This window comes from Somniosus microcephalus, unplaced genomic scaffold (genome assembly GCF_052327205.1).
Source record: "Somniosus microcephalus isolate GS21.2 unplaced genomic scaffold, FLI_Smic_1.0 unresolved_chr2, whole genome shotgun sequence".
Taxonomy (NCBI): domain Eukaryota; kingdom Metazoa; phylum Chordata; class Chondrichthyes; order Squaliformes; family Somniosidae; genus Somniosus; species Somniosus microcephalus.
This window is the reverse complement of record NW_028225180.1, coordinates 10,098,694-10,109,074: the sequence shown is the minus strand read 5'-3', so window position 1 is coordinate 10,109,074 and position 10,381 is coordinate 10,098,694. Positions and strand designations below refer to the sequence as shown.

Here is a 10,381-nt window from a genome sequence, read left to right as displayed (position 1 = left end):
CCTTCACCCCGCTCACTCCCCAACCTCACTCTCACCTCCCCACCCGCTCATTCAGCCACTCCCCCACCCTTACTCCCTCCCTTATTCACTCCCCCTCCCTCACTTCCGCCATCCCCTTCCTCAGCCCCTCCCCGTACTCACAACTGCCCCACATCACTCCCCCTCCCTCCTTCACTCGTCCTCCCCCTCACTCACTCTCCTCCCCCACTCTCCCTCCGTCACTAGTCCTCCCTCACTCCCTCCTCGCCGCCCTCCCTCCCCCTCCTTCACTCGTCTTCCCTCTCCCTCCCTCATTTCCTCTCTCCCACTCCCCTTCCACATGCCCTCCTCCCAATTCGCTCCACTATCCTCCCCCTCGCTCACTCACCCTCCTCCATCTCCCCTCCTTCACTCAACCTCCCTCACTTCCACCCCGCCACCCTCACTCTCCCTCCCTCTCACCCACTTCCCCTGCCTCACTCTCCCCCTCTCACTCTCCTCCCCCTCACTCTCTCCACTTCACTCTTTCCTCCCCCACTCTCCCTTCCCCCTCTCCCTCCTTCACTCATCCTCCCTCTCCTTTCCACTCCCTCACTCCCCCGCCACACTTTCTCTCCTTCTATCTCCCCTCCCCCCTCACCATCCTCCCCATCCCTCCTCTCACTCCCACAGCACTCATCCCTCCCTCTCCACACCCTTCCCACTTACCCTCCCTCATATATCCACCCCCACCACCACTCACCCCTCCCCACCCACTCACCATCACCCCACCTCCCCACCCACTCCACCTCACTCCCCCACACCCACCTCCCTCCCACCACCCCCTCCACCCACCCACCCACCCCACCACCCCACACCACCACCTCCACCACCCACCCCCACACCCACCCCACCCACCCACCACCCCACCCCACACCACCACACCTCCCACCACCCACCCACCCCCTCCCACCCCCACCACCCCACCTCCCTCCACCACCCCACACTCCACCTCCACCACACCACCCCCTCACACACCTCCCCACCTCCTCCACCCACCCTCACTCCCTCCCCACCCTCACCTCCCTCCACACCCTCCCTCACTCACCACCCTCACACCCCCTCCCCTCCCACCACTCCCTCCCACACCACCTCCCCCCTCCCACTCACCCTCCCTCACACCCCCCACCCTCACCACACATCCTCCCACACCACCATCAACCTCCCTCCCCCACCCTCCCACACTCACCTTCCCTCACTCCCCCTCCTCACTCACTCATCCTTCCCTCACTCCCCTTCCACACTCCCCTCCCTCACTCACTCATCCTTCCCACACTCCCCCCTCCACACCCCCCTCACTCACTCATCCTCCTCACTCCCCCTCCCTCACTCACTCATCCTTCCCTCACTCCCCTCCCTCACTCATCCTTCCCTCACTCCCCCCTCACCCTTCCCTCACTCCCCCTCCCTCACTCACCCTTCCCTCACTCCCCCTCCCTCACTCACTCCTTCCCTCACTCCCCCTCCCTCCACTCATCCTCCCTCACTCCCCCTTCCTCACTCACTCATCCTTCCCTCACTCCCCCTTCCTCACTCCCCCTCCCTCACTCACTCATCCTTCCCTCACTCCCCCTCCCTCACTCACCCTCCCTCACTCACTCATCCTTCCTCATTCCCCCTCCCTCACTCACTCATCCTTCCCTCACTCATCCTTCCTCATTCCCCCTCCCTCACTCACTCATCCTTCCCTCACTCCCCTCATCCTTCCCTCACTCCCCTTCACTCACTCATCCTTCCCTCACTCCCCCTCCCTCACTCATCTTTCCTCACTCCCCCTCCCCCCACTCCTCCCTCCCTCACTCCCCCTCCCTCACTCCTCCTCCCTCACTCATCCTTCCCTCACTCCTCCTCCCTCACTCCCCCTCCCTCACTCATCCTTCCCTCACTCCTCCTCCCTCACTCCCCCTCCCTCACTCATCCTTCACTCACTCACTCATCCTTCCCTCACTCCCCCTCCCTCTCCCTCCCTCACTCTCCCTCCCTCACTCCCCCTCCCTCTCCCTCCCTCACTCATCCTTCCTCACTCATCCTTCCCTCACTCATCCTTCACTCACTCCTCCTTTCATCACTCCCCACTCCTCCTTCCCCTCACTCATCCTTTCCCTCCCCCCTCACTCATCCTTCCCTCACTCCCCACTCCTTCACTCACTCATCCTTCCCTCACTCACTCATCTTTCCCTTACTCCCCTTCCCTCCCCCCCCTCTCTCACCCGCGTATCTTCCGCTCTCTCTCAATCCTCTCCCAGCCCCTTCCGCCCCTTCACAAATCCCCTCCCCCCGGTCCTCCTCCCGACCAATCACAACCCGATTAAAGCCAGTGGCGGCCCCGCCCCGCCCCTTGGCCCCCCATTGGCTGATGAGCTTCGCCACCTCGGCTCACTCTTGAGTGAGTGAGTGGGCGACCCCCCCACCACCACGTGGGCGCCCCACCCTCGCCGGGCTTGTTCCTCATTGGTCAGAAAGCCCGGTGTAACCCCGCCCCCCGCCAAACACCTACTCATCCCACGTGGGACGGGAATCGTCCTGATTGGTCGGTTTGAAAAACCGGCGTTCCAAACCGTCGGCACGGCGCGTGGCTCAGGTGACGCTGTTGGACTGCGGCTTGCCAACTCTGCTCGGCCAGATTCCGGGAGGATTCATCACGTGACCGCCATCTCCAACTGCCCCACCCAGTCAAATAGCCCTTTTTTTTGGTCTGCACCTCCCCCCCTCATCTGCAATATATTTACCATTCATTTGTTGAAATAAAATGGAAATAAAATACACAATTCCCCCAAAGATAGTTCTCCTGGGTTGTCCATCAGTCTCCAGGACAATCCATGGCGGTTGGCAACCGCGAGCTAGGGGGTTGGGGATTGGGTTCGGGGCAACCGTCAGGCTGCGGTTAAGGGTCAGGGTCACGGTTAGGCTTGGGGATTAGGGTTATGGAGGACCTTGGTGTCACATTTGACCCTGAAATGAGCTTCCGACCACATAGCCGCGGCATCGCTAAGACCGCCTGTGTCCGCCTCCGTGACATCGCCCGTCTCCACCCTCGCCTCAGCTCATCCGCTGCTGAAGCCCTCACCCATGCCTTTGTTGCCTCTAGACCTGACCATTCCAACGCACTCCTCGCTGGCCTCCCACGTTCTATTATAGAAACATAGAAACATAGAAGATAGGAGCAGGAGTAGGCCATTCGGCCCTTCGAGCCTGCTCCGCCATTCAATGAGATCATGGCTGATCATCCAAATTCAGTACCCTGTCCCTGCCTTCTCCCCATATCCCTTGATCCCTTTAACCTTAAGAAATATATCCAACTCTTTCTTGAATATACTTAATGAACTGGCCTCCACCGCCCTCTGTGGCAGAGAATTCCACAGGTTCACCACTCTCTGGGTGAAGAAATTCCTCCTCATTTCAGTCCTAAATGGCTTACCCCTTATCCTTAGACTGTGACCCCTGGTCCTGGACTCCCCCGCCATTGGGAACATCCTTCCTGCATCCAGTCTGTCTAGTCCTGTTAGAATTTTATAAGTTTCAATGAGATCCCCTCTCAATCTTCTAAACTCCAGCGAGTATAAGCCCAATCGACCCAATCTCTCCTCATACGTCATTTATGTCATCCCAGGTATCAGCCTGGTGAATCTTCGCTGCACTCCTTCCATGGCAAGAACGTCCTTCCTCCGATAAGGCGACCAAAACTGCACACAGTCCTAAATGGCTTACCCCTTATCCTTAGACTGTGACCCCTGGTTCTGGACTCCCCGGCCATCAGAAACATCCTTCCTGCATCTAGTCTGTCCAGGCCTGACAGAATTTTATAGGTTTCGATGACATCCCCTCTCAATCTTCTAAACTCCAGTGAGTATAAGCCCAATCGACACAATCTCTCCTCATACGTCATTCCTGCCATCCCAGGTATCAGCCTGGTGAATCTTCGCTGCACTCCATCTAAATGGAGAGAAACTGCAAAGTGCTACAGTACAAAGGGATCTGGGGGTCCTGGTACATGAAACACAGAAGGTTAGTATGCAGGTGCAGCAGGTGATCAGGAAGTCCAATGGAATCTTGGCTTTTATTGCCAGGGGGATGGAGTATAAAAACAGGGAAGTCTTGCTGCAGTTCTACAGGGTATTGGTGAGGCCACACCTGGAATACCGCGTGCAGTTTTGATTTCCATATTTAAGAAAAGATATACTTGCTCCCGAGGCAGTTCAGAGAAGGTTCACTCGGTTGATTCCGGAGATGAGGGGGTTGACGTATGAGGAGAGGTTGAGTAGGTTGGGCCTTTACTCATTGGAGTTCAGAAGAATGAGAGGCGATCTTATCGAAACATATAAGATTGTGAGGGGGCTTGATCGGGTGGATGCGGGGAGGATGTTTCCACTGATGGGTGAGACTAGAACTAGGAGGCATAATCTTAGAATAAGGGGCTGCCCTTTCAAAACTGAGATGAGGAGAAACTTCTTCACTCAGAGGGTAGTAAATCCATGGAATTTGCTACCCCAGAGAGCTGTGGAAGCTGCGACATTAAATAAATTTAAAACGGAGATAGACAGTTTCCTAGCTAATAAGGGAATTAGGGGTTACGGGGAGAGGGCAGGGAAGTGGACGTGAGTCTAGGTTCGGATCAGCCATGATCCTATTGAATGGCGGAGCAGGCCCAAGGGGCCGTATGGCCTACTCCTGCTCCTACCTCTTAAGTTCTTATGTTCTAAACTTGAGGTCATCCAAAACTTGGCTGCCCGTGTCCTAACTCGCACCAAGTCCCGTTCACCCATCTCCCCTGTGCTCGCTGACCTACATTGGCTCTCGGTTAAGCAACGCCTCGATTTCAAAATTCTCCTCCTTGTTTTCAAATCCCTCCTTGGCCTCGCCCCTCCCTATCTCTGTAATCTCCTCCAGCCCCACAACCCCCCGAGATATCTGCGCTCCTCTACTTCTGCCCTCTTGAGCATCCCTGATTATAATCGCTCCACCATTGGTGGCCGTGCCTTCTGTTGCCTCGGCCCTAAGCTCTGGAATTCCCTGCCTAAACCTGTCCTCTCTCTCCTCCTATAAGACGCTCCTTAAAACCTACCCCTTCGACCAACCTGCCCTAATTTCTCCTTATGTGGCTCGATGTCAATTTTTTTTGTCTTATAATACTCCTGTGAAACGCCGTGGGACGTTTTACTATGTTAAAGGCGCTATATAAATACAAGTTGTTGATATGGTGAGGTTGGCTCAGGATAAGGGGTTAGGGATTGGGTTGGGGCAATGGTTAGGTTGTGGGTAGTTGTCAGGGTTATGGTTAGGTATTGGAGTTGAAGGATCTCGTTAGATGGGCTAGGGTAAGGGGTTAGGAATTGGTGTTGCGGTTGGGGGTTAGGGTTAGGGGTTCTGATCAGGTTGAGGTTAGGGTTAAGATATTAGGGATTGGTGTTAGGGCTATGGGTTGGGGTTATGGTTAAGGTGTTCGGATTAGGGTCATAGATTGAGGTTAGGGTTAAGGTGTTAGGGATTGGAGCTAGGGCTATGGGCAATGGTTAGGTTGGGGATATGGTTAAGGAGTTCGGGTTAGGGTCATAGATTGAGGTTAGGGTTAAGGTGTTAGGGATTGGAGCTAGGGCTATGGGTAATGGTTAGGTTGGGGTTAGGGTTAAAGTATTAAAGGGTTGGTTTAGGGTCACCGATTGGGCTTAAAGTATTGGGGTTATGGTTAAGGTTAGGGTTATGGCATCATGTCACCGGATTGTTTTGGCACAAAACAATTCCCAATCTCACCCATAGGGCAAGCACTGGACAGAGTGAGAGTGAGAGAGAGAGAGAGTGAGAGAGAGAGAGAGACAGATACACAGAGAAAGAGCGGCAGATAGAGAGACAGACAGAGAGAGAGACAGAGACACAGAGAAACAGCAAGAGACAGAGAGTGAGAGAGAGAGAGACAGACAGAGAGGAGACAGAGACAGACAGAGAGAGACAGACAGAGAGACAGACAGAGAGAGACAGAGAGGCAGAGACACAGAGAGAGAGCGACAGACAGAGAGAGAGAAAGGCAGAGCGACAGATAGAGAGAGACAGAGAAAGAGCGACAGACAGAGAGAGAGAGACAGACAGAGCGACAGAGAGAGAGAGGGAGACAGAGAGAGAGAGAAAGAGAGGGAGAGGGTCAGCTAGAGAGAGAGACAAACAGAGAGAGAGAGAGAGACAGAGAGAGAGACAGAGAGAGACAGACAGACAGAGAGAGAGAGACAGGGAGAGAGAGACAGACAGAGAGAGAGGGAGAGACAAAGAGAGAGAGAGACAGAGAGAGACAGAACGACAGAGAGAGGTAGACAGATAGAGAGACAGACAGAGCGAGAGAGCAAGAGAGGCAGAGAGAGGGAGCGCGACAGATAGATAGAGAGAAAGACAGAGAGAGACAGAGAGAAAGAGGGATAAACACAGAGAGACAGAGAGAGAGCACGCGAGAGAGACAGAGAGACAGACAGAGACAGAGAGAGAGGGAGAGAGACAGAGAGAGACAGACAGAGTCAGAAAGACAGAGAGGGAGACAGAGAGAGGGAGACAGAGAGGGAGAGAGAGGGAGAGAGAGAGTCAGAAAGACAGAGAGAGAGAGACAGAGAAAGAGAGAGAGAGATGTGAGAGGGTAGTTCTGGTTCACTGGGGTAGATTTTTGCGATTTTTGCGGTGTTAGTGAGTCGGGAGCCCGTTTTACATCCCTCCCATTGACTTCGATGTAAATACAAATGGGGCGAGATGGGGAGGATCCAATCTGAAGCTGTTTCCGGTACAGCAGAGTGACTCCATACCCACCTCACACCCCCCGATACCCACCCCACACTCCAAACTGATCATTAGTCCTGGTTGCTCCCCTCACCTTTCAGCCCCAGGGCCCGATTCCCCCCCCCCAACCCCGCCCACTCCCCCCGCCCCCCCCCCCCCCCACCGTTCCTCCCTCAGTCAATCCCCGACCAACATTCGAGGTCGGGCTCCAGCTCGCCGTTCTCAGCGAGCTCCCCGTGCAGCTCCGGCACGTTAGATGCTCGGTCAGTCCCCGGCTCCGGGACCCAGTGCCGGCCAACAGCGGGCTGGCCGAGCGAGTGAGCCGATGGCGTCTCACACAAACTGCAGAGAGATTGCAGAGCTCTGAGCTGCAGAGGGATCTGGGTGTCCTAGTGCATGAATCGCAAAAGGTTAGTATGCAGGTACAGCAAGTAATTCGGAAAGCTGATAGAATGTTATCATTTATTGCGAGGGGAACTGAATACAAAAGCAGGGAGGTTATGCTTCAGTTATACAGGGCATTGGTGAGACCACATCTAGAGTACTGTGTACAGTATTGGTCTCATAGTCACAGTCATAGTTATACAGCAGAGAGAGAGGCCCTTCGGCCCATCGTGTCCGCGCCGGCCATCAAGCCCTGCCTATTCTAATCCCATTTTCCAGCACTTGGTCCGTAGCCTTGTATGCTATGGCGTTTCAAGTGCTCATCCAAATGCTTCTTGAATGTTGTGAGGGTTCCTGCCTCTACCACCCTTTCAGGCAGAGAGTTCCAGATTCCAACCACCCTCTGGGTGAAAAAGTTTTTCCTCAAATCCCCTCTAAACCTCCTGCCCCTTACCTTGAAACTATGCCCCTGGTTATTGACCCCTCTACTAAAGGGGAAAAGTTCCTTTCTATCTACCCTATCTATGCCCCTCATAATTTTGTACACCTCAATCAGGTCCCCCCTCAGCTTTCTCTGCTCTAAGGAATTATTTAAGGAAGGATGTAAATGCGTTGGAAGCAGTTCAGAGAAGGTTTACTAGACTAATACCTGGAATGGGCGGGTTGTCTTATGAGGAAAGGTTGGACAGGCCAGCTTGTATCCGCTGGAGTTTAGAAGAGTAAGAGGTGACTTGATTGAAACATATAAGATCCTGAGGGGTCTGGACAGGGGGATGTGGAGAGGATGTTTCCTCTTGTGGGAGAATCTAGAACTAGGGTCACTGTTTAAAAATAAGGGGTCGCCCATTTAAGAAAGAAATGAGGAGAAATTTTTTCTCACAGAGGGTCGTGAGTCTTTGGGACTCTCTGCCTCAGAGGGCGGTGGAAGCAGAGTCTGAGAATATTTTTAAGGCAGAGGTAGAGAGATTCTTGGTAAGCAAGGGGGTGAAAGGTTATCGGGGATAGGCGGGAATGGGGAGTAATCAGACCAGCCATGATCTTACTGAATGGCGGAGCAGGCTCGAGGGGCCGAAGTGGCCGACTCCTGCTCCTAATTCGTATGTTCGTATGTTTGTATGACTCGCAGCTGGACGGCTGACCCGAGCTCCATCTGGCAGCCACTTTTGTCATATACAGTATCTCCCCTCTCCCCCGAGTCTACAGGTATCTCCCCTCTCCCACCGAGTCTACAGGTATCCCCCTCTCCCCCCGAGTCTACAGGTATCTCCCCTCTCCCCCGAGTCTACAGGTATCTCCCTCTCCCCCCGAGTCTACAGGTATCTCCCCTCTCCCCCCGAGTCTACAGGTATCTCCCCTCTCCCCCCGAGTCTACAGGTATCTCCCCTCTCCCCCCGAGGTCTACAGGTATCTCCCCTCTCCCCCCGAGCCTAAAGGTATCTCCCCTCTCCCCCCGAGCCTACAGGTATCTCCTCTCCCCCCGAGCCTACAGGTATCTCCCCTCTCCCCCCGAGCCTACAGGTATCCCCCTCTCCCCCCGAGTCTACAGGTATCTCCCCTCTCCCCCCGAGTCTACAGGTATCTCCCCTCTCCCCCCGAGCCTACAGGTATCTCCCCTCTCCCCCCGAGTCTACAGGTATCTCCCCTCTCCCCCCGAGCCTACAGGTATCTCCCCTCTCCCCCCGAGCCTACAGGTATCTCCCCTCTCCCCCGAGTCTACAGGTATCTCCCCTCTCCCCCCCGAGTCTACAGGTATCTCCCCTCTCCCCCCGAGCCTACAGGTATCTCCCCTCTCCCCCCGAGCCTACAGGTATCTCCCCTCTCCCCCCGAGTCTACAGGTATCTCCCCTCTCCCCCCGAGTCTACAGGTATCTCCCCTCTCCCCCCGAGCCTAAAGGTATCTCCCCTCTCCCCCCGAGCCTACAGGTATCTCCCCTCTCCCCCCGAGTCTACAGGTATCTCCCTCTCCCCCCGAGCCTACAGGTATCTCCCCTCTCCCCCCGAGTCTACAGGTATCTCCCCTCTCCCCCCAAGCCTACAGGTATCTCCCCTCTCCCCCCGAGTCTACAGGTATCTCCCCTCTCCCCCCGAGCCTACAGGTATCTCCTCTCCCCCCCAGAGCCGACAGGTATCTCCCCTCTCCCCCCGAGCCTACAGGTATCTCCCCACTCCCCCCGAGCCGACAGGTATCTCCCCTCTCCCCCCCGAGTCTACAGGTATCTCCCCTCTTCCCTGAGTCTACAGGTATCTGCCCTCTCCCCCCGAGCCTACAGGTATCTCCCCTCTCCCCCTGAGCCTACAGGTATCTCCCCTCTCCCCCCGAGCCTACAGGTATCTCCCCTCTCCCCCCGAGTCTACAGGTATCTCCCCTCTCCCCCCGAGCCTACAGGTATCTCCCCTCTCCCCCGAGCCGACAGGTATCTCCCCTCTCCCGCCGAGTCCACAGGTATCTCCCCTCTCCCCCTGAACCTACGGGTATCTCCTCTCTCCCCCCCGAGCCTACATGTATCTCTCCTCTCCCCCCGAATCTACAGGTATCTCCTCTCTCCCCCCGAGCCTACAGGTATCTCCCCTCTCCCCCCGAGTCTACAGGTATCTCCCCTCTCCCCCGAGTCTACAGGTATCTCCCCTCTCCCCCGAGCCGACAGGTATCTCCCCTCTCCCCCCCAGCCGACAGGTATCTCCCCTCTCCCCCCGAGTCTACAGGTATCTCCCCTCTCCCCCCCAGCCGACAGGTATCTCCCCTCTCCCCCCGAGCTGACAGGTATCTCCCCCGAGCCGACAGGTATCTCCCCTCTCCCCCCGAGCCTACAGGTATCTCCCCTCTCCCCCCGAGTCTACAGGTATCTCCCCTCTCCCCCCGAGCCTACAGGTATCTCCCCTCTCCCCCGAGCCTACAGGTATCTCCCCTCTCCCCCCGAGTCTACAGGTATCTCCCCTCTCCCCCCGAGCCTACAGGAATCTCCCCTCTCCCCCCGAGCCGACAGGTATCTCCCCTCTCCCCCCGAGCCTACAGGAATCTCCCCTCTCCCCCCGAGCCGACAGGTATCTCCCCTCTCCCCCCGAGCCTACAGGTATCTCCCCTCTCCCCCCGGGTCTACAGGTATCTCCCCTCTCCCCCCGAGCCGACAGGTATCACCCCTCTCCCCCCGAGCCGACAGGTATCTCCCCATTCCCCCTGAGCCTACAGGTATCTCCCCTCTCCCCCCGAGCCTACAGGTATCTCCCCTCT

At 56.2% G+C, this 10,381-nt stretch overlaps 1 protein-coding gene across 1 annotated transcript in view; it reads right to left on the bottom strand.

Annotated features, from left to right (window-relative positions):
- Window positions 1–2,255, bottom strand: part of LOC147092088 (uncharacterized) — a 17,062-nt gene extending 14,807 nt beyond the window's left edge. The window contains exon 1 of the mRNA XM_085975837.1: window positions 2,229–2,255. The gene's annotated coding sequence lies outside the window, so the exon portion shown is untranslated. The remainder of the gene's footprint in view (window positions 1–2,228) is intronic.
- Window positions 2,256–10,381: the final 8,126 nt, after the last annotated feature.